Source organism: Anomaloglossus baeobatrachus, chromosome 4 (assembly GCF_048569485.1).
Source record: "Anomaloglossus baeobatrachus isolate aAnoBae1 chromosome 4, aAnoBae1.hap1, whole genome shotgun sequence".
Lineage (NCBI taxonomy): Eukaryota > Metazoa > Chordata > Amphibia > Anura > Aromobatidae > Anomaloglossus > Anomaloglossus baeobatrachus.
The window spans coordinates 678234487-678258746 of NC_134356.1; the positions used below are offsets into that span (position 1 = coordinate 678234487).

At 54.4% G+C, this 24260-nt stretch overlaps 2 non-coding genes across 2 annotated transcripts; one reads left to right on the forward strand and one right to left on the reverse strand.

Moving 5' to 3' along the window:
- Positions 1-10549: 10549 nt before the first annotated feature.
- Positions 10550-10634, reverse strand: TRNAR-UCU (transfer RNA arginine (anticodon UCU)). The gene is given in 2 exon segments: positions 10550-10585; positions 10598-10634. It is a non-coding gene; the product is annotated as a tRNA-Arg (tRNA).
- A 10638-nt stretch (positions 10635-21272) lies between these two features.
- On the forward strand, positions 21273-21343 carry TRNAG-GCC (transfer RNA glycine (anticodon GCC)). Its single transcript has one exon. It is a non-coding gene; the product is annotated as a tRNA-Gly (tRNA).
- The last annotated feature ends 2917 nt before the right edge of the window (positions 21344-24260 follow it).

Below are 24260 nucleotides of genomic sequence, written 5' to 3' on the forward strand. Positions count from 1 at the left end.
TGTGGGGCAATATATGGGGAAGAGTGGGCACCTGTGGGACAGTATATGGGGAGGAGTGGGCACCTGTGGGGCAGTATATGAGGAGTGGGCACCTGTGGGACAGTATATGGGGAGGAGTGGGCACCTGTGGGGCAGTATATGGGGAGGAGTGGGCACCTGTGGGGCAGTATATGGGGAGGAGTGGGCACCTGTGGGGCAGTATATGGGGAGGAGTGGGCACCTGTGGGGCAGTATATGGGGAGGAGTGGGCACCTGTGGGGCAGTATATGGGGAGGAGTGGGCACCTGTGGGGCAGTATATGGGGAGGAGTGGGCACCTGTGGGGCAGTATATGGGGAGGAGTGGGCACCTGTGGGGCAGTATATGGGGAGGAGTGGGCACCTGTGGGACATTATATGGGGAGGAGTGGGCACCTGTGGGGCAGTATATGGGGAGGAGTGGGCACCTGTGGGGCAGTATATGGGGAGGAGTGGGCACCTGTGGGGCAGTAAATGGGGAGGAGTGGGCACCTGTGGGACAGTATATGGGAAGGAGTGGGCACCTGTGGGGCAATATATGGGGAAGAGTGGGCACCTGTGGGACAGTATATGGGGAGGAGTGGGCACCTGTGGGGCAGTATATGAGGAGTGGGCACCTGTGGGACAGTATATGGGGAGGAGTGGGCACCTGTGGGGCAGTATATGGGGAGGAGTGGGCACCTGTGGGGCAGTATATGGGGAGGAGTGGGCACCTGTGGGGCAGTATATGGGGAGGAGTGGGCACCTGTGGGGCAGTATATGGGGAGGAGTGGGCACCTGTGGGGCAGTATATGGGGAGGAGTGGGCACCTGTGGGGCAGTATATGGGGAGGAGTGGGCACCTGTGGGGCAGTATATGGGGAGGAGTGGGCACCTGTGGGGCAGTATATGGGGAAGAGTGGGCACCTGTGGGGCAGTATATGGGGAGGAGTGGGCACCTGTGGGGCAGTATATGGGGAGGAATGGGCACCTGTGGGGCAGTATATGGGGAGGAGTGGGCACCTGTGGGGCAGTATATGGGGAGGAGTGGGCACCTGTGGGGTAGTATATGGGGAGGAGTGGGCACCTGTGGGGCAGTATATGGGGAGGAGTGGGCACCTGTGGGGCAGTATATGGGGAGGAGTGGGCACCTGTGGGGCAGTATATGGGGAGGAGTGGGCACCTGTGGGGCAGTATATGGGGAGGAGTGGGCACCTGTGGGGCAGTATATGGGGAGGAGTGGGCACCTGTGGGGCAGTATATGGGGAGGAGTGGGCACCTGTGGGGCAGTATATGGGGAGGAGTGGGCACCTGTGGGACATTATATGGGGAGGAGTGGGCACCTGTGGGGCAGTATATGGGGAGGAGTGGGCACCTGTGGGGCAGTATATGGGGAGGAGTGGGCACCTGTGGGGCAGTATATGGGGAGGAGTGGGCACCTGTGGGACAGTATATGGGAAGGAGTGGGCACCTGTGGGGCAATATATGGGGAAGAGTGGGCACCTGTGGGACAGTATATGGGGAGGAGTGGGCACCTGTGGGGCAGTATATGAGGAGTGGGCACCTGTGGGACAGTATATGGGGAGGAGTGGGCACCTGTGGGGCAGTATATGGGGAGGAGTGGGCACCTGTGGGGCAGTATATGGGGAGGAGTGGGCACCTGTGGGGCAGTATATGGGGAGGAGTGGGCACCTGTGGGGCAGTATATGGGGAGGAGTGGGCACCTGTGGGGCAGTATATGGGGAGGAGTGGGCACCTGTGGGGCAGTATATGGGGAGGAGTGGGCACCTGTGGGGCAGTATATGGGGAGGAGTGGGCACCTGCGGGGCAGTATATGGGGAAGGAGTGGGCACCTGTGGGGCAGTATATGGGGAGGAGTGGGCACCTGTGGGGCAGTATATGGGGAGGAATGGGCACCTGTGGGGCAGTATATGGGGAGGAGTGGGCACCTGTGGGGCAGTATATGGGGAGGAGTGGGCACCTGTGGGGCAGTATATGGGGAGGAGTGGGCACCTGTGGGGCAGTATATGGGGAGGAGTGGGCACCTGTGGGGCAGTATATGGGGAGGAGTGGGCACCTGTGGGGCAGTATATGGGGAGGAGTGGGCACCTGTGGGGCAGTATATGGGGAGGAGTGGGCACCTGTGGGGCAGTATATGGGGAGGAGTGGGCACCTGTGGGGCAGTATATGGGGAGGAGTGGGCACCTGTGGGGCAGTATATGGGGAGGAGTGGGCACCTGTGGGGCAGTATATGGGGAGGAGTGGGCACCTGTGGGGCAGTATATGGGGAGGAGTGGGCACCTGTGGGGCAGTATATGGGGAGGAGTGGGCACCTGTGGGGCAGTATATGGGGAGGAGTGGGCACCTGTGGGGCAGTATATGGGGAAGAGTGGGCACCTGTGGGGCAGTATATGGGGAGGAGTGGGCACCTGTGGGGCAGTATATGGGGAGGAATGGGCACCTGTGGGGCAGTATATGGGGAGGAGTGGGCACCTGTGGGGCAGTATATGGGGAGGAGTGGGCACCTGTGGGGTAGTATATGGGGAGGAGTGGGCACCTGTGGGGCAGTATATGGGGAGGAGTGGGCACCTGTGGGGCAGTATATGGGGAGGAGTGGGCACCTGTGGGGTAGTATATGGGGAGGAGTGGGCACCTGTGGGGCAGTATATGGGGAGGAGTGGGCACCTGTGGGCAGTATATGGGGAGGAGTGGGCACCTGTGGGGCAGTATATGGGGAGGAGTGGGCACCTGTGGGGCAGTATATGGGGAGGAGTGGGCACCTGTGGGGCAGTATATGGGGAGGAGTGGGCACCTGTGGGGCAGTATATGGGGAGGAAGTGGGCACCTGTGGGGCAGTATATGGGGAGGAGTGGGCACCTGTGGGGCAGTATATGGGGAGGAGTGGGCACCTGTGGGGTAGTATATGGGGAGGAGTGGGCACCTGTGGGGCAGTATATGGGGAGGAGTGGGCACCTGTGGGGCAGTATATGGGGAGGAGTGGGCACCTGTGGGGCAGTATATGGGGAGGAGTGGGCACCTGTGGGGCAGTATATGGGGAGGAGTGGGCACCTGTGGGGCAGTATATGGGGAGGAGTGGGCACCTGTGGGGCAGTATATGGGGAGGAGTGGGCACCTGTGGGGCAGTATATGGGGAGGAGTGGGCACCTGTGGGGCAGTATATGGGGAGGAGTGGGCACCTGTGGGGCAGTATATGGGGAGGAGTGGGCACCTGTGGGGCAGTATATGGGGAGGAGTGGGCACCTGTGGGGCAGTATATGGGGAGGAGTGGGCACCTGTGGGGCAGTATATGGGGAGGAGTGGGCACCTGTGGGGCAGTATATGGGGAAGGAGTGGGCACCTGTGGGGCAGTATATGGGGAGGAGTGGGCACCTGTGGGGCAGTATATGGGGAGGAATGGGCACCTGTGGGGCAGTATATGGGGAGGAGTGGGCACCTGTGGGGCAGTATATGGGGAGGAGTGGGCACCTGTGGGGTAGTATATGGGGAGGAGTGGGCACCTGTGGGGCAGTATATGGGGAGGAGTGGGCACCTGTGGGGCAGTATATGGGGAGGAGTGGGCACCTGTGGGGCAGTATATGGGGAGGAGTGGGCACCTGTGGGGCAGTATATGGGGAGGAGTGGGCACCTGTGGGGCAGTATATGGGGAGGAGTGGGCACCTGTGGGGCAGTATATGGGGAGGAGTGGGCACCTGTGGGGCAGTATATGGGGAAGAGTGGGCACCTGTGGGGCAGTATATGGGGAGGAGTGGGCACCTGTGGGGCAGTATATGGGGAGGAATGGGCACCTGTGGGGCAGTATATGGGGAGGAGTGGGCACCTGTGGGGCAGTATATGGGGAGGAGTGGGCACCTGTGGGGTAGTATATGGGGAGGAGTGGGCACCTGTGGGGCAGTATATGGGGAGGAGTGGGCACCTGTGGGGCAGTATATGGGGAGGAGTGGGCACCTGTGGGGCAGTATATGGGGAGGAGTGGGCACCTGTGGGGCAGTATATGGGGAGGAGTGGGCACCTGTGGGGCAGTATATGGGGAGGAGTGGGCACCTGTGGGGCAGTATATGGGGAGGAGTGGGCACCTGTGGGGCAGTATATGGGGAGGAGTGGGCACCTGTGGGACATTATATGGGGAGGAGTGGGCACCTGTGGGGCAGTATATGGGGAGGAGTGGGCACCTGTGGGGCAGTATATGGGGAGGAGTGGGCACCTGTGGGGCAGTATATGGGGAGGAGTGGGCACCTGTGGGACAGTATATGGGAAGGAGTGGGCACCTGTGGGGCAATATATGGGGAAGAGTGGGCACCTGTGGGACAGTATATGGGGAGGAGTGGGCACCTGTGGGGCAGTATATGAGGAGTGGGCACCTGTGGGACAGTATATGGGGAGGAGTGGGCACCTGTGGGGCAGTATATGGGGAGGAGTGGGCACCTGTGGGGCAGTATATGGGGAGGAGTGGGCACCTGTGGGGCAGTATATGGGGAGGAGTGGGCACCTGTGGGGCAGTATATGGGGAGGAGTGGGCACCTGTGGGGCAGTATATGGGGAGGAGTGGGCACCTGTGGGGCAGTATATGGGGAGGAGTGGGCACCTGTGGGGCAGTATATGGGGAGGAGTGGGCACCTGCGGGGCAGTATATGGGGAAGAGTGGGCACCTGTGGGGCAGTATATGGGGAGGAGTGGGCACCTGTGGGGCAGTATATGGGGAGGAATGGGCACCTGTGGGGCAGTATATGGGGAGGAGTGGGCACCTGTGGGGCAGTATATGGGGAGGAGTGGGCACCTGTGGGGTAGTATATGGGGAGGAGTGGGCACCTGTGGGGCAGTATATGGGGAGGAGTGGGCACCTGTGGGGCAGTATATGGGGAGGAGTGGGCACCTGTGGGGCAGTATATGGGGAGGAGTGGGCACCTGTGGGGCAGTATATGGGGAGGAGTGGGCACCTGTGGGGCAGTATATGGGGAGGAGTGGGCACCTGTGGGGCAGTATATGGGGAGGAGTGGGCACCTGTGGGGCAGTATATGGGGAGGAGTGGGCACCTGTGGGGCAGTATATGGGGAGGAGTGGGCACCTGTGGGGCAGTATATGGGGAGGAGTGGGCACCTGTGGGGCAGTATATGGGGAGGAGTGGGTACCTGTGGGGCAGTATATGGGGAGGAGTGGGCACCTGTGGGGCAGTATATGGGGAAGAGTGGGCACCTGTGGGGCAGTATATGGGGAGGAGTGGGCACCTGTGGGGCAGTATATGGGGAGGAATGGGCACCTGTGGGGCAGTATATGGGGAGGAGTGGGCACCTGTGGGGCAGTATATGGGGAGGAGTGGGCACCTGTGGGGTAGTATATGGGGAGGAGTGGGCACCTGTGGGGCAGTATATGGGGAGGAGTGGGCACCTGTGGGGCAGTATATGGGGAGGAGTGGGCACCTGTGGGGTAGTATATGGGGAGGAGTGGGCACCTGTGGGGCAGTATATGGGGAGGAGTGGGCACCTGTGGGGCAGTATATGGGGAGGAGTGGGCACCTGTGGGGCAGTATATGGGGAGGAGTGGGCACCTGTGGGGCAGTATATGGGGAAGAGTGGGCACCTGTGGGGCAGTATATGGGGAGGAGTGGGCACCTGTGGGGCAGTATATGGGGAGGAATGGGCACCTGTGGGGCAGTATATGGGGAGGAGTGGGCACCTGTGGGGCAGTATATGGGGAGGAGTGGGCACCTGTGGGGTAGTATATGGGGAGGAGTGGGCACCTGTGGGGCAGTATATGGGGAGGAGTGGGCACCTGTGGGGCAGTATATGGGGAGGAGTGGGCACCTGTGGGGCAGTATATGGGGAGGAGTGGGCACCTGTGGGGCAGTATATGGGGAGGAGTGGGCACCTGTGGGGCAGTATATGGGGAGGAGTGGGCACCTGTGGGGCAGTATATGGGGAGGAGTGGGCACCTGTGGGGCAGTATATGGGGAGGAGTGGGCACCTGTGGGGCAGTATATGGGGAGGAGTGGGCACCTGTGGGGCAGTATATGGGGAGGAGTGGGCACCTGTGGGGCAGTATATGGGGAGGAGTGGGCACCTGTGGGGCAGTATATGGGGAGGAGTGGGCACCTGTGGGGCAGTATATGGGGAGGAGTGGGCACCTGTGGGGCAGTATATGGGGAAGAGTGGGCACCTGTGGGGCAGTATATGGGGAGGAGTGGGCACCTGTGGGGCAGTATATGGGGAGGAATGGGCACCTGTGGGGCAGTATATGGGGAGGAGTGGGCACCTGTGGGGCAGTATATGGGGAGGAGTGGGCACCTGTGGGGTAGTATATGGGGAGGAGTGGGCACCTGTGGGGCAGTATATGGGGAGGAGTGGGCACCTGTGGGGCAGTATATGGGGAGGAGTGGGCACCTGTGGGGCAGTATATGGGGAGGAGTGGGCACCTGTGGGGCAGTATATGGGGAGGAGTGGGCACCTGTGGGGCAGTATATGGGGAGGAGTGGGCACCTGTGGGGTAGTATATGGGGAGGAGTGGGCACCTGTGGGGCAGTATATGGGGAGGAGTGGGCACCTGTGGGGCAGTATATGGGGAGGAGTGGGCACCTGTGGGGCAGTATATGGGGAGGAGTGGGCACCTGTGGGGCAGTATATGGGGAGGAGTGGGCACCTGTGGGGCAGTATATGGGGAGGAGTGGGCACCTGTGGGGCAGTATATGGGGAGGAGTGGGCACCTGTGGGGCAGTATATGGGGAGGAGTGGGCACCTGTGGGGCAGTATATGGGGAGGAGTGGGCACCTGTGGGGCAGTATATGGGGAGGAGTGGGCACCTGTGGGGTAGTATATGGGGAGGAGTGGGCACCTGTGGGGCAGTATATGGGGAGGAGTGGGCACCTGTGGGGCAGTATATGGGGAGGAGTGGGCACCTGTGGGGCAGTATATGGGGAGGAGTGGGCACCTGTGGGGTAGTATATGGGGAGGAGTGGGCACCTGTGGGGCAGTATATGGGGAGGAGTGGGCACCTGTGGGGCAGTATATGGGGAGGAGTGGGCACCTGTGGGGTAGTATATGGGGAGGAGTGGGCACCTGTGGGGCAGTATATGGGGAGGAGTGGGCACCTGTGGGGCAGTATATGGGGAGGAGTGGGCACCTGTGGGGCAGTATATGGGGAGGAGTGGGCACCTGTGGGGCAGTATATGGGGAGGAGTGGGCACCTGTGGGGCAGTATATGGGGAGGAGTGGGCACCTGTGGGGCAGTATATGGGGAGGAGTGGGCACCTGTGGGGCAGTATATGGGGAAGAGTGGGCACCTGTGGGGCAGTATATGGGGAGGAATGGGCACCTGTGGGGCAGTATATGGGGAGGAGTGGGCACCTGTGGGGCAGTATATGGGGAGGAGTGGGCACCTGTGGGGTAGTATATGGGGAGGAGTGGGCACCTGTGGGGCAGTATATGGGGAGGAGTGGGCACCTGTGGGGCAGTATATGGGGAGGAGTGGGCACCTGTGGGGCAGTATATGGGGAGGAGTGGGCACCTGTGGGGCAGTATATGGGGAGGAGTGGGCACCTGTGGGGCAGTATATGGGGAGGAGTGGGCACCTGTGGGGTAGTATATGGGGAGGAGTGGGCACCTGTGGGGCAGTATATGGGGAGGAGTGGGCACCTGTGGGGCAGTATATGGGGAGGAGTGGGCACCTGTGGGGCAGTATATGGGGAGGAGTGGGCACCTGTGGGGCAGTATATGGGGAGGAGTGGGCACCTGTGGGGCAGTATATGGGGAGGAGTGGGCACCTGTGGGGCAGTATATGGGGAGGAGTGGGCACCTGTGGGGCAGTATATGGGGAGGAGTGGGCACCTGTGGGGCAGTATATGGGGAGGAGTGGGCACCTGTGGGGCAGTATATGGGGAGGAGTGGGCACCTGTGGGGTAGTATATGGGGAGGAGTGGGCACCTGTGGGGCAGTATATGGGGAGGAGTGGGCACCTGTGGGGCAGTATATGGGGAGGAGTGGGCACCTGTGGGGCAGTATATGGGGAGGAGTGGGCACCTGTGGGGCAGTATATGGGGAGGAGTGGGCACCTGTGGGGCAGTATATGGGGAGGAGTGGGCACCTGTGGGGCAGTATATGGGGAGGAGTGGGCACCTGTGGGGCAGTATATGGGGAGGAGTGGGCACCTGTGGGGCAGTATATGGGGAGGAGTGGGCACCTGTGGGGTAGTATATGGGGAGGAGTGGGCACCTGTGGGGCAGTATATGGGGAGGAGTGGGCACCTGTGGGGCAGTATATGGGGAGGAGTGGGCACCTGTGGGGCAGTATATGGGGAGGAGTGGGCACCTGTGGGGCAGTATATGGGGAGGAGTGGGCACCTGTGGGGCAGTATATGGGGAGGAGTGGGCACCTGTGGGGCAGTATATGGGGAGGAGTGGGCACCTGTGGGGCAGTATATGGGGAGGAGTGGGCACCTGTGGGGCAGTATATGGGGAGGAGTGGGCACCTGTGGGGCAGTATATGGGGAGGAGTGGGCACCTGTGGGGCAGTATATGGGGAGGAGTGGGCACCTGTGGGGCAGTATATGGGGAGGAGTGGGCACCTGTGGGGCAGTATATGGGGAGGAGTGGGCACCTGTGGGGCAGTATATGGGGAGGAGTGGGCACCTGTGGGGCAGTGCATGGGTTGATATGATCGGGTACAGTCCGGGCAGTAGATGTTTCCCCGCTCGCTGTCGCCCTTTGGTGATCTCTATGTCCGCTGCTCACCCCCTGTGCCGGCTGCTGCCGATCCCTCCCCCTGCTCACCCCCTGTGCCGGCTGCTGCCGATCCCTCCCCCTGCTCACCCCCTGTGCCGGCTGCTGCCGATCCCTCCTCCTGCTCATCCTCTGTGCCGGCTGCTGCCGATCCCTCCCCCTGCTCACCCTCTGTGCCGGCTGCTGCTGATCCCTCCCCCTGCTCACCCCCTGTGCCGGCTGCTGCCGATTCCTCCCCCTGCTCACCCCCTGTGCCGGCTGCTGCCGATCCCTCCCCATGCTCACCCCCTGTGCCGGCTGCTGCCGATCCCTCCCCATGCTCACCCCCTGTGCCGGTTGCTGCCGATCCCTCCCCCTGCTCACCCTCTGTGCCGGCTGCTGCCGATCCCTCCCCCTGCTCACCCCCTGTGCCGGCTGCTGCCGATCCCTCCTCCTGCTCACCCCTGTGCCGGCTGCTGCCGATCCCTCCCCCTGCTCACCCTCTGTGCCGGCTGCTGCCGATCCCTCCCCCTGCTCACCCCCTGTGCCGGCTGCTGCCGATCCCTCCTCCTGCTCACCCCTGTGCCGGCTGCTGCCGATCCCTCCCCCTGCTCACCCCCTGTGCCGGCTGCTGCCGATCCCTCTCCCACTCATCCCCTGTGCCGGCTGCTGCCGATCCCTCCCCCTGCTCACCCCCTGTGCCGGCTGCTGCCGATCCCTCCCCCTGCTCACCCCCTGTGCCGGCTGCTGCCGATCCCTCCCCCTGCTCACCCTCTGTGCCGGCTGCTGCCGATCCCTCCCCCTGCTCACCCCCTGTGCCGGCTGCTGCCGATCCCTCCCCCTACTCACCCCCTGTGCCGGCTGCTGCCGATTCCTCCCCCTGCTCACTATCTGTTCCGGCTGCTGCCGATCCCTCTCCCACTCATCCCCTGTGCCGGCTGCTGCCGATCCCTCCCCCTGCTCACCCCCTGTGCCGGCTGCTAACGATCCCTCTCCCACTCATCCCCTGTGCCGGCTGCTTCCGACCCCTCCCCCTGCTCACCCCCTGTGCCGGCTGCTGCCGATCCCTCTCCCACTCATCCCCTGTGCCGGCTGCTGCCGATCCCTCCCCCTGCTCACCCCCTGTGCCGGCTGCTGCCGATCCCTCTCCCACTCATCCCTTGTGCCGGCTGCTGCCGACCCCTCCACCTGCTCACCCCCTGTGCCGGCTGCTGCGGATCCCTCCCCCTGCTCACCCCCTGTGCCGGCTGCTGCGGATCCCTCCCCCTGCTCACCCCCTGTGCCGGCTGCTGCCGATCCCTCCCGCTGCTGTCGGTCCCTGATCTCTGACACCTTTATATCTGAGCCTTGTTCCATTTTCGGTCCCGATGATTTTATCTTCTCTGATCATTTTCTGTCCTTCTCTTTGGTAAACGCGCGGCTCTGTACACAAGGAGAGCACGCTCGTCCTGCGGCTTGTGCTCGTCCTGCGGCTTGTGCTCGTCCTGCGGCTTGTGCTCGTCCTGCGGCTTGTGCTCGTCCTGCGGCTTGTGCTCGTCCTGCGGCTTGTGCTCGTCCTGCGGTTTCTCGTCCTGCTGCGATTTCTCCTCGTCCTGCGGTGCCTGCGGTTTCTCGTCCTGCTGCGATTTCTCCTTGTCCTGCGGTGCCTGCAGTTTCTCCTCCTCCTGCGATTTCTCCTCGTCCTGCGGTTACTTCAGTTTCTCCTCCTGCTGCGGTTTCTCCAGCGGTTTCTGCTCTCGGCGCTGCTCCTCCGTTGTCTTTTCTCAATGACTTGATGGAGAACAATGAAATAAATAATAAAATAACGGAGAATGTGAATCCGCGCGGGGAAAAAAGAAGGGCAAAAAAAAGCGACTCTGGTGGGACTCGAACCCACAACCTTTGAATGACTGCACCAGCTAGAAGTCCAATGCGCTATCCATTGCGCCACAGAGCCACGTGCTACAAGTGCTGAGGCAGAGGAGATACAGCCGAGGAGGAGGAGGAGAGCGCAGGAGGCTGAGAAGGGATATTATATGCTCAGTGCATGGTGGTATATTATATGGTCAGTGTATGGTGGTATATTATATGGTCAGTGTATGGTGGTATATTATATGGTCAGTGTATGGTGGGATATTATATGGTCAGTGTATGATGGGATATTATATGGTCAGTGCATGGTGGTATATTATATGCTCAGTGCATTGTGGGATATTATATGGTCAGTGCATGGTGGTATATTATATGCTCAGTGCATTGTGGTATATTATATGGTCAGTGCATGGTGGGATATTATATGGTCAGTGTATGATGGGATATTATATGGTCAGTGCATGGTGGGATATTATATGGTCAGTGTATAATGGGATATTATATGGTCAGTGCATTGTGGTATATTATATGGTCAGTGCATGGTGGTATATTATATGCTCAGTGCATGGTGGGATATTATATGGTCAGTGCATTGTGGTATATTATATGGTCAGTGTATGATGGTATATTGTATAGTCAGTGCATGGTGGTATATTATATGGTCAGTGCATTGTGGTATATTATATGGTCAGTGTATGATGGGATATTATATGGTCAGTGCATGGTGGTATATTATATGGTCAGTGCATTGTGGGATATTATATGGTCAGTGCATGGTGGTATATTATATGGTCAGTGCATTGTGGTATATTATATGGTCAGTGCATGGTGGGATATTATATGGTCAGTGTATGATGGGATATTATATGGTCAGTGTATGATGGTATATTGTATAGTCAGTATATGGTGGTATATTATATGGTCAGTGCATTGTGGGATATTATATGGTCAGTGTATGGTGGTATATTATATGGTCAGTGCATGGTGGTATATTATATGGTCAGTGCATTGTGGTATATTATATGGTCAGTGTATGATGGGATATTATATGGTCAGTGCATGGTGGTATATTATATGCTCAGTGCATGGTGGGATATTATATGGTCAGTGTATGATGGTATATTGTATAGTCAGTGCATTGTGGTATATTATATGGTCAGTGTATGATGGGATATTATATGGTCAGTGCATGGTGGTATATTATATGGTCAGTGCATGGTGGTATATTATATGGTCAGTGTATGGTGGTATATTATATGGTCAGTGTATGATGGTATGTTATATGGTCAGTATATGGTGGTATATTATATGGTCAGTGCATGGTGGTATATTATATGGTCAGTGTATGATGGGATATTATATGGTCAGTATATGGTGGTATATTATATGCTTAGTATATGGTGGTATATTATATGCTCAGTATATGGTAGTATATTATATGGTCATTATATGGTGGTATATTATATGGTCAGTGCATGGTGGTATATTATATGGTCAGTGCATGGTGGTATGTTATATGGTCAGTGTATGATGGTATGTTATATGGTCAGTATATGGTGGTATATTATATGGTCAGTGCATGGTATATTATATGGTCAGTGCATGGTGGTATGTTATATGGTCAGTGCATTGTGGTATATTATATGGTCAGTGCATTGTGTTATATTATATGGTCAGTGTATGATGGTATATTATATGGTCAGTGCATTGTGGTATATTATATGGTCAGTGTATGATGGGATATTATATGGTCAGTGCATGGTGGTATATTATATGGTCAGTGCATGGTGGTATATTATATGGTCAGTGTATGGTGGTATATTATATGGTCAGTGTATGATGGTATGTTATATGGTCAGTATATGGTGGTATATTATATGGTCAGTGCATGGTGGTATATTATATGGTCAGTGTATGATGGGATATTATATGGTCAGTATATGGTGGTATATTATATGCTTAGTATATGGTGGTATATTATATGCTCAGTATATGGTAGTATATTATATGGTCATTATATGGTGGTATATTATATGGTCAGTGCATGGTGGTATATTATATGGTCAGTGCATGGTGGTATGTTATATGGTCAGTGTATGATGGTATGTTATATGGTCAGTATATGGTGGTATATTATATGGTCAGTGCATGGTATATTATATGGTCAGTGTATGATGGTATGTTATATGGTCAGTATATGGTGGTATATTATATGCTTAGTATATGGTGGTATATTATATGCTCAGTATATGGTAGTATATTATATGGTCATTATATGGTGGTATATTATATGGTCAGTATGTGGTGGTATATTATATAGTCAGTATATGGTGGTATATTATATGGTCAGTATATGTTAGTATATTATATGGTCATTATATGGTGGTATATTATATAGTCATTATATGGTGGTATATTATATGGTCAGTATATGGTGGTATATTATATAGTCAGTATATGGTGGTATATTCTATGCTCAGTATATGGTAGTATATTATATGGTCATTATATGGTGGTATATTATATAGTCAGTATATGGTAGTATATTATATGGTCATTATATGGTGGTATATTATATGGTCAGTATGTGGTGGTATATTATATGGTCATTATATGGTGGTATATTATATGGTCAGTATATGGTGGTATATTATATGGTCAGTATATGGTGGTATATTATATAGTCAGTATATGGTGCTATATTATATGGTCAGTGCATGGTGTTATATTATATGGTCAGTGTATGGTGGTATATTCTATGCTCTGTATATGGTAGTATATTATATGGTCATTATATGGTGGTATATTATATAGTCAGTATATAATAGTATATTATATGGTCATTATTTGGTGGTATATTATATAGTCAGCATATGGTAGTATATTATATGGTCAGTATATGATGGAATATTATATGCTCATTATATGATAGTACGTTACATGGTCTTCATTATATTTTATGCTCAGTGTATTATATCAGTATATTGTATGTCTCATGACCTCTGAGTTGTGAATATTCTTTTATCTCTGAGGACATGTGCCAGGAAGTGTGTCCTAGTGGCAGGAGAGTGCATGTGGCACCTGCCTTCATTTACACCTGTGAAGGGGTCCGGCCGCCCCTCTCTGACTCCTCTGTGACCTCAGGTTCCTTCATTGTGTCCCCTTATCTGCCATTGTTATACAGGCGACATCACATTACACCTCTAGGGATCCTTGGTTTTTGGAGAACAGCTTGACATCTGTCCTACACTGATCCAAGATAGCCCTGGTGGCCTGTGAAGACTGGAGAGGAAACCAAACAGGAGCGGCCACACTTCCCCAGGAGAGATCAAAGCCTCCTCAGCCTGGAAGGTGTGAAGACCATTGTTTGGACACACTTCAAGACACAAGTCGGCCAAAAGCAGCATGGACATAATGGGTGAGTCTACCTATTAACACATCCGTGTGGACCATCACCCTGGATCCTGGGAACAAAGCTCCCAAGATATTCTCATGATCATAATGGGAGTTACATGGGTAAAACTTAGAAAACAAGATGATATCAAGTGATTCATGATCAATGTCTTCCATCGATGAAGACACGGCAGGAAATATGGACCATGAGTGGTGATTGTTAGACTTGTTCAACGTACGTCCAAGCTTCCCATACACGTTAGATGAAAGTTGGCCAACTTGACTATTGACTGCCGGCTATATAACAGGACACATTAGAGTCCATCAAATGCTAAAAGCCTTCCAGATAATCTATCAGCAGAACTACGATTTTTTATGAAGTCCTGCTAGATTTTTTTTTTAGAACTTTTTAGATGTCACATTCTCTTTAAAAAAAACCAAGATGGACCCTAATGGTTGAGATATGGACACTTCCCTTCAAAATCCTCCTAAAAAGTAAACAAGACTGAAGCCCACAATTACACAACAGACACCTGTCCATCAAACCATGGTTTGGCCAATCGTTCGTCTGACAATTTCCTTTCTGAACTCTTCCGTACACAAGAAGGTCGCACGCTCCGGTGTTCTCCTACAGAGACTCCTCTGGTTGAAGCTTATCTCACGGGGAACAAAGGGATCTTTTGGTCTTCAGAAATTAGATATGTGGAAAGTTCCTCTCTGTGACGTCATCTGTCGGGGAGAATTGGGAGTCCTCCGGACGATCTCACTGGTTTCGGCAGGTTCCGCCCAGTGGCGTAACTAGAGTTTGATGGGCCCTGATGCGAAATTTGGACCGGGGCCCCCCTCTACGTACCCCGACACTTAGGGTACGGGATAATGACACTGACACTCAGTGTACAGGATAATGACGCTGACACTTGGCTTTTACCCACAGCACCCAGGTTTCCCATGATCTGAAATCCCTCTATCAGCACCCAGCTTTGCTATGTTCTGATATCCATCTTGTCCTCGGCACCCAGCTTCCCCATGCTCTGCTACACATCTTACCCTCAGCACCCAGCTTTCCCATATCAGAGCATGGGAAAGCTGGGTGCTGAGAGAAGATGTACAGCAGAGCATGGGAAAGGTGGGTGCTGAGAGAAGATGTACAGCAGAGCATGGGAAAGCTGGGTGCTGAGAGAAGATGTACAGCAGAGCATGGGAAAGCTGGGTGCTGAGAGATGTACAGCAGAGCATGGGAAAGCTGGGTGCTGAGAGAAGATGTACAGCAGAGCATGGGAAAGGTGGGTGCTGAGAGATGTATAGCAGAGCATGGGAAAGCTGGGTGCTGAGGGAAAGAGCCTTTTCCCCTTCACCACAAAACATTACCATCCCCTGCTTGTATCTTTGTCCCCCTTGTATATAGTTTTCCAAATACTATAATGGCCCCCACATAGCCTTCCATATAGTATAAAGGGTCCCACATAACCCGTCATATATTAGAATGCACTCCCATAGTCCTCCATGTATTACAATGCATTTCCCATAGTTCTCGATGTATTATAATTCACCCCATAGTTCTCCATATTTTATACTGCACCACAGTCCTCCATGTTTTATAACCCCCATAGTCCATGTATAAGGTAGGCTCCATAGTCCTCCATGTATTATAATGCAGCCCCATAAATCATCATATTGTATTATGCAGCCCCATACTCTTCCATGTATAATGCACCCCTATATTCCATGTATAAGGTGTCCTTCATTTTGTATAATGCAGCTCCATAGACCTCCATGTATAATGCACCCCTAGTCCATGTATAAGGTGTCCTTCATGTTTATTATGCAGTCCCATAGACCTCCATGTATCATGCAGCCAGCCCCCCCCCCAGGGCCTCAATATGTCATGCAGCCAGCCCCCCCAGGTGTCATGCAGCCAGCCCCCCCAGGGCCTCCATGTATCATGCAGCCAGCCCCTCCAGGTATCATGCAGCCAGCCCCCCCAGGTGTCATGCAGCCAGCCCCCCCAGGGCCTCCATGTGTCATGCAGCCAGCCCCCCCAGGGCCTCCATGTGTCATGCAGCCAGCCCCCCCAGGGCCTCAATGTGTCATACAGCCAGACCCCCCCTGGGCCTCAATGTGTCATGCAGCCAGCCCCCCCAGGGCCTCAATGTGTCATGCAGCCAGCCCCCCCTGGGCCTCAATGTGTCATGCAGCCAGCCCCCCCTGGGCCTCAATGTGTCATACAGCCAGACCCCCCCTGGGCCTCAATGTGTCATGCAGCCAGCACCCCCAGGGCCTCTGTGTCATGCAGCCAGCCCCCCAGGGCCTCTGTGTCATGCAGCCAGCCCCACTAGGGCCTCCATGTGTCATGCAGCCAGCCCCCCAGGGGTCATGCAGCCAGCCCCCCCAGTGCCTCTATGTGTCATGCAGCCAGCCCCACCAGGGCCTCCATGTGTCATACAGCCAGCCCCCCCCCCCCTGGGCCTCCATGTGTCATGCAGCCAGTACCCCCAGGTGTCATGCAGCCAGCCCCCCCAGGGCCTCTCTGTCATGCAGCCAGCCCCACCAGGGCCTCCATGTGTCATGCAGCCAGGGCCTCCATGTGTCTTGCAGCCAGCCCCTCCAGGGCCTCCATGTGTCATGCAGCCAGCCCCCCCAGGTGTCATGCAGCCAGCCCCCCCAGGGCCTCTATGTGTCATGCAGCCAGACCCACCAGGGCCTCCATGTGTCATGCAGCCAGCCCCCCCCCCCCCCCCCCGCCTCCATGTGTCATGCAGCCAGTACCCCCAGGTGTCATACAGCCAGCCCCCCCCCCCTTTGGGCCTCCATGTGTCATGCAGCCAGTACCCCCAGGTGTCATGCAGCCAGCCCCCCCAGGGCCTCTGTGTCATGCAGCCAGCCCCACCAGGGCCTCCATGTGTCATGCAGCCAGCCCCCCCCCCTGCCTCCATGTGTCATGCAGCCAGTACCCCCAGGTGTCATGCAGCCAGCCCCCCCCCCTTTGGGCCTCCATGTGTCATGCAGACAGTACCCCTAGGTGTCATGCAGCCAGCCCCCCCAGGGCCTCTGTGTCATGCAGCCAGCCCCACCAGGGCCTCCATGTGTCATGCAGCCAGCCCCCCCAGGGCCTCCATGTGTCATGCAGCCAGCCCCCCCCCCCTGCCTCCATGTGTCATGCAGCCAGTACCCCCAGGTGTCATGCAGCCAGCCCCCCCCCCTTTGGGCCTCCATGTGTCATGCAGCCAGTACCCCCAGGTGTCATGCAGCCAGCCCCCCCCCTTTGGGCCTCCATGTGTCATGCAGCCAGTACCCCCCAGGTGTCATGCAGCCAGCCCCCCCAGGGCCTCTGTGTCATGCAACCAGCCCCCCCAGGGCCTCCATGTGTCATGCAGCCAGGGTCTCCATGTGTCATGCAGCCAGCCCCCCCCCCCCCCCCGGGCCTCCATGTGTCATGCAGCCAGCCCCCCCCCCCCCCCGGGCCTCCATGTGTCATGCAGCCAGGGTCTCCATGCGTCATGCAGCCAGCAAAATAAAAAAACAAGTACCTCTCTTCTCCTTCCGACCCCTAGGACCGCAGTAGTTATGCCCCTGCCCCCATATGTCACACCCCTGCTCCCCATACAGCCTGCACCCCCATATCACACACACTACACCCTCATATGTCTCACCCTGCTGCCTGTACCTCAACTTACCCCTCTCAAACACTCTGCACCCCTTCACAACCTTCTGTCAAAGTCTGCAGCCCTCATCTGCCACTCACCCTGCACACCCCTCATGTCCTCTCTTTTTTCATTACGAGTCATATGTCCAAAATCGTTCAGGAATCAGTATCTTCTGCTTTCTCCCCGGCATCCTGTGTCTCCTCCCACACAGTCACATGGGCCTGACATCATCGCAGGTCCTGGAAGGATGGATTCCGTGTGCTCTGCAGGAGCACTTTTGCTCTGCCGCAGGTCAGAGAGCCCCTCTCACAGGCCGGCCCCCTGACGGTCGCGTAGTTGGCCACTACACAGCGGCACTACACATAGGGGCCCGGCAGCCGGCTCTGCAGAGCGGCTGCCGGGCCCCTTTAACCCTGCGGGCCCGGTCGCAGTGGCGACCTCTGCGACCGCGGTCGTTACGCCCCTGGTTCCGCCAATGTCAGGTTAATGTGTATGAGGGCCGAAACACAAGGCCAATGAAATATGGCCACAATTTGGGTATGATTTCCGTTTGTAAGTAAATGGTAAGAGAATAGGAGAACAGTTTTGTCACTGTTCCAAAACATATAGATATAAGAGGAACCTCAAGACCCACCTCTTCTGACAAGCCTACAACCTACAATAGCCCTCAGTCCAGTAGACCACTGCGCAACCAGCTCTGTCCTCACCTACTGTACCATCACCCATTCCCTGTAGACTGTGAGCCCTCGCGGGCAGGGTCCTCTCTCCTCCTGTACCAGTCTGTCTTGTACTGTTAATGATTGTTGTACGTATACCCTCTTTCACTTGTAAAGCGCCATGGAATAAATGGCGCTATAATAATAAATAATAATAATATAGATAACAGCCCTTAAAAACCAATTCTGGAAACCAAAATGAACAAGAAGTGGAGGTGGGGGGGTCAACATCAATGAGCCAGACAAAATTATTATTATTATTATTTATTATTATAGCGCCATTAATTCCATGGCGCTTTACATGTGAAAGGGGTATACATAATAGGAACAAGTCCAATAATCATAAACAATACAAGGCACAGACTGGCACAGGAGGAGAGAGGTTTTCATAGATTGCCCATTAGTCAAGACTCATGGATCTGAGGGAGATAGCCCAAAGCTAAAAAGGGAGGGGAAGGGTCACTATTATCAATGAGTGAGCACTAAAATGCTGCGGCATTACCGTGTATGGCAGGAAATTGACGCATGTTGATTTGCTATCTAAATAGCCAAGAAATATGCAGGGCAGGGACTCAAGCATGGCACCTGAGCACCCCGCGATACTCGGCCGAGTATTGAGCAGTGCCGAGGACGCTCGCTCATCACTAGTCAGGAGAGAAAGGAGCAGGAGAGGAGAGAGGAGAAAGAAAAAGAGAGAGAGAGGGGAGCAAGAGAGGGAAATAGAGAGATCGGTGAAAGGAAGAATAGGGAGGAAAGAAAGAAAGAAAGAAAGAAAAGAGAATGAGAGAAAGGAGAGAAGGCAAGAGACGGGGAAGAGCCAGAGAGAGAGAGAGAGGGAAATAGAGAGAGATCTGTGAGATGAAGAATAGGGAGAAAGGGAGGAAAGAAAGAAAGAAAGAAAGAAAGAAAGAAAAGAGAATGAAATAGAGGAGAGAAGGCATGAGAGGGGGAAGAGCCAGAGAGAGAGGGAAATAGAGAGAGATCTGTGAGAGGAAGAATAGGGAGAAAGGGAGGAAAGAAAGAAAGAAAGAAAGAAAAGAGAATGAAATAGAGGAGAGAAGGCATGAGAGGGGGAAGAGCCAGAGAGAGAGAGAGAGGGAAATAGAGAGAGATCTGTGAGAGGAAGAATAGGGAGAAAGGGAGGAAAGAGAGAAAGAAAGAAAGAAAGAAAGAGAAAGAAAGAATTAGAGAAAGAAGATACGGCAAGAGAGGGGGAAGAGCCAGAGAGAGAGAAAGAAAGAGAGAGAGGGAAATAGAGAGAGATCTGTGAGAGGAAGAATAGGGAGGAAAGAAAGAAAGAGAGAAAGAAAGAAAGAAAGAAAGAAAGAAAGAAAAGAGAATGAGAGAGAGGAGAGAAGGCAAGATGGCGCAAGAGTCAGAGAGAGAGAAAGAGAGAGGGAAATAGAGAGAGATCTGTGAGAGGAAGAATAGGGAGAAAGGGAAGAAAGAGAGAAAGAAAGAAAGAAAAGAGAATGAGAGAGAGGAGAGAAGGCAAGAGACGGGGAAGAGCCAGAGAGAGAAAGAGAGAGGGAAATAGAGAGAGATCTGTGAGAGGAAGAATAGGGAGAAAGGGAGGAAAGAAAGAAAGAAAGAAAGAGAAAGAAAGAAAGAAAGAAAGAAAGAAAGAAAGAAAGAAAGAAAGAAAGAAAGAAAAGAGAATGAAATAGAGGAGAGAAGGCATGAGAGGGGGAAGAGCCAGAGAGAGAGAGAGAGAGGGAAATAGAGAGAGATCTGTGAGAGGAAGAATAGGGAGGAAAGAAAGAAAGAAAGAAAGGAGAATGAGAGAGAGGAGAGAAGGCAAGATGGCGCAAGAGTCAGAGAGAGAGAAAGAGAGAGGGAAATAGAGAGAGATCTGTGAGAGGAAGAACAGGGAGGAAAGAAAGAAAGAAAGAAAGGAGAATGAAATAGAGGAGAGAAGGCAAGAGAGGGGGAAGAGCCTGAGACACAGAGAGGAAAAAGAAAGAAAGAGAGAGAGAGGTAATTAGAGAGAGATCGGTGAGAGGAATAATAGGGAGAAAGGGAAGAGAGAGGATGAAAAGAGAGTAAGCAAGAGAGAGGGAGATAAATAGTGAGGAGAAAAAGGGCAAGAGAGGGGGAAAAGTCAGAGACAGAGAGTGGAGAAAGAAAGAGAGAGAGAGAAAACGAGAAAGAAAGAGAAAGGGGAGAGAAAGAGAGAGAGGATAAAAAAGAAAAGAGAATAAGATAGAGAGAGGGAGATAAAGAGAAAGGAGAAATGGGGGTAGAGTCAGAGAGGAGAAAAAAAGGGACAGAGAAAAAATGAGAGAGCGAGAAAGAGAGAGGGGAAGGAAAGAAAGAGATTAAGCAAGGGAGAAACAGAGGGGTGTGTGTCAGAAATAGAGAGGAGAAAGAAAGAGAAGGGGGAGCAAGAGAGAAAGGGAACTAGAGAGGGAGTGATCGGTGAGAGAGAAGGATAGGGAGAAAGGGAGGAGAGAAAGAAAAGAGAATAAGTGAGAGAGACACAGGAGAGATAGGGCAAGAGAGGGGGAAGAGACAGAGAGGAGAAAGAAAGAGAGAAAACAAGAGAGTAAAAGAGGGGGGAGAAAGAAAAGAGAATAAGAGAGAGGGAGAGAGGAGAGATAGGGGGAAGAGACAGAGACAGAGAGAGAAAAGTAAGAGACATGGAAAGAGAGAAAGAGAAGGGGCAGAAAGACAAATGGAGAGAGAATTTGCTGTCCGCTCTTACTATTGTGAGGACTCGTAAAGAACATCAGTCATTTTTCCTGTTTGCACAAGTTGGATGGATTTCCCCCCTTTATTAGCAGCAGATTGTCATCACAGTTCAGGCTGTGACTCAGTTTAAAAAAACAAAACCAAAACCTAGATAGAAAAATGGAGACGTAGTGAGGCTCAGTGACCGGCCGAGGTTTTGCCTTCTCTCAACGGAGAAATTTTTTTTCATTCAGTTTGAAACTCTTTTTAAAAGTTTTTTAAAATGTTGTCTGTATCTAAGCATTGGTGGTTCAGTGGTAGAATTCTCGCCTGCCACGCGGGAGGCCCGGGTTTGATTCCCGGCCAATGCGAGATAATTTTTTTACAGCGATATTATAACACAGAGTCTGAAAATAATTTGTATTATTATTTATTATTATTATTATTATTATTATTATTATTATTATTATTATTATTATTATTATTATTATTGCACCATTTATTCCATGGCTCTTTACATGTGAAAAAGGTCATACATAACAGAGATGAGTAGAAAGAACAATACCAGGCACAGACAGGTCCAGGAGGAGAGAGGAACCTGCCCGCGAGGGCTCACAGTCTACAGGGGATGGAGAAGGATACAGGAAAAGAGAGGACCCTGCCCGTGAGAGCTCACAGTCTACAGGGGATGGAGAAGGATACAGGAGGAGAGAGGACCCTGCCCATGAGGGCTCACAGTCTACAGGGGATAGGTGAGGGTACAGGAGGAAAGAGGACCCTGCCCGTGAGGGCTCACAGTCTACAGGGGATGGAGAAGGATACAGGAGGAGAGAGAAACCTGCCCGTCAGGGCTCACAGTCTACAGGGGATGGAGAAGGATACAGGAGGAGAGAGGACCCTGCCCGTGAGGGCTCACAGTCTACAGGGGATGGAGAAGGATACAGGAGGAGAGAGAAACCTGCCCGTGAGGGCTCACAGTCTACAGGGGATGGAGAAGGATACAGGAGGAGAGAGGACCCTGCCTGTGAGAGCTCACAGTCTATAGGGGATGGAGAAGGATACAGGAGAAGAGAGGAACCTGCCCGCGAGAGCTCACAGTCTACAGGGGATGGAGAAGGATACAGGAGGAGAGAGGACCCTGCCCGTGAGGGCTCACAGTCTACAGGGGATGGAGAAGGATACAGGAGGAGAGAGGACCCTGCCCGTGAGGGCTCACAGTCTACAGGGGATGGAGAAGGATACAGGAGGAGAGAGGTGTCGCGGGCGGGGAGGAGGGTGTCAGCACCGCGCTCACCCCTCTGCTCGGGTCCGGCTGCTGCTGCTCAGTGGTGGCTCGAGCTGTGGGCCGGATCCCGGGGGTTCTCGAGCGGCGCTCCTCGCCCGTAAGTGAAAGGGGATTTGGGTGTTGGGATATTGTCCGTGACGCCACCCACGGTTGTGGTGATTTCACCACTGCTGCTTTGTATGGGGATCCCGGGAGTGATGATGTATAGCAGCGAGTTGTTGTGTTGCCCCTCCGTGGGTAGGGGTTGGTGATCCCGGGGCCCGGTGATGGGGTTAGATGCAGGGCCTGGTGGGAGCGGGGACGCGGGGGCAGCGCTGTGCCTTGCGGCACTGTGGTACTCACTCAGCCTGAGACGTTGACACAGTTTTACGGTAAACCATACGGCTGGAAAGACGGTTCCCACGGACGGCTGCACTTGCGGTCCCCAGTAGGTAACGGTGATGTCCCTTTGTCCTGCACCTAATGTTCGTGTGTTGGTAGCGATGGGTTCCCACCGGTAACCCGCTCCCCGGCTTCAAGCTGGACCGGAGGAGCTCTACTCTTTGCCCGCAGGCGCTGGCCCTTAGAAACTGGTGCCCTGGCGGTGGCGGTGTCTCTACTGTAATGGTTGAGCTGTTGCCTTCAATCGGGACTTGGTTGTTGGGGGATCTACGTCCCCTTCACTGATGGATTCGGCAAATTTGGCGACTCCTAGCCTTGCCGGGGTCCGAGAGGCCCCTGCCCTGGTGCTGACTGTCCTTTGCACGCTGCTCCAGACCGCCGGGTCACCACCCGTCCGCGGTCCTTCCAGGAACTCCCGAACGGTCACCTCTCCAGACAGTCACCGTCGTCTGCTGACCTTGCTGACCCTGTCCTGCACACAGCTGGACTCACTTCAGGCTTTCTTTCTGTCACCTTTCACCTTCCTTCAGCTTCTCTACTTGTTTACTCCTCACTCAAGCTCTCCCTGACTAAAAACTGCCTGGTTCTTCCCGCCTCCAGAGCTGTGAACTCCTCGGTGGCCTGGCCCACCCCCTGGTGTGAACATCAGCCCCTGGAGGAAGGCAACAAGGATTTTGTGGTTAGCTGTGTGTTCCTAACTGGGGTGTAGGGTGTGGTGGTGTAATGACCTGTGACCCCTGGCTTGCCCAGGGCGTCACAGAGGAACCTGCCCGCGAGGGCTCACAGTCTACAGGGGATGGAGATGGATACAGGAGGAGAGAGGATCCTGCCCGCGAGGGCTCACAGTCTACAGGGGATGGAGAAGGATACAGGAGGAGAGAGGAACCTGCCCGCGAGGGCTCACAGTCTACAGGGGATAGATGAGAATACAGGAGGAGAGAGGACCCTGCCCGTGAGGGCTCACAGTCTACAGGGGATGGAGAAGGATACAGGAGGAGAGAGGAACCTGCCCGCGAGGGCTCACAGTCTACAGGGGATGGAGATGGATACAGGAGGAGAGAGGACCCTGCCCGCGAGGGCTCACAGTCTACAGGGGATAGGTGAGGGTACAGGAGGAGAGAGGACCCTGCCTGCAAGGGCTCACAGTCTACAGGGGATAGGTGAGGATACAGGAGGAGAGAGGACCCTGCCCGCGATTGCTCACAGTCTACAGGGGATAGATGAGGATACAGGAGGAAAGAGGACCCTGCCCGTGAGGGCTCACAGTCTACAGGGGATGGAGAAGGATACAGGAGGAGAGAGGACCCTGCCCGTGAGGGCCCACAGTCTACAGGGGATGGAGAAGGATACAGGAGGAGAGAGGACCCTGCCCGTCAGGGCTCACAGTCTACAGGGGATGGAGAAGGATACAGGAGGAGAGAGGACCCTGCCCGTGAGGGCTCACAGTCTACAGGGGATGGAGAAGGATACAGGAGGAGAGAGGACCCTGCCTGTGAGAGCTCACAATCTACAGGGGATGGAGAAGGATACAGGAGGAGAGAGGACCCTGCCCGCGAGAGCTCACAGTCTACAGGGGATGGAGAAGGATACAGGAGGAGAGAGGACCCTGCCTGCGAGGGCTC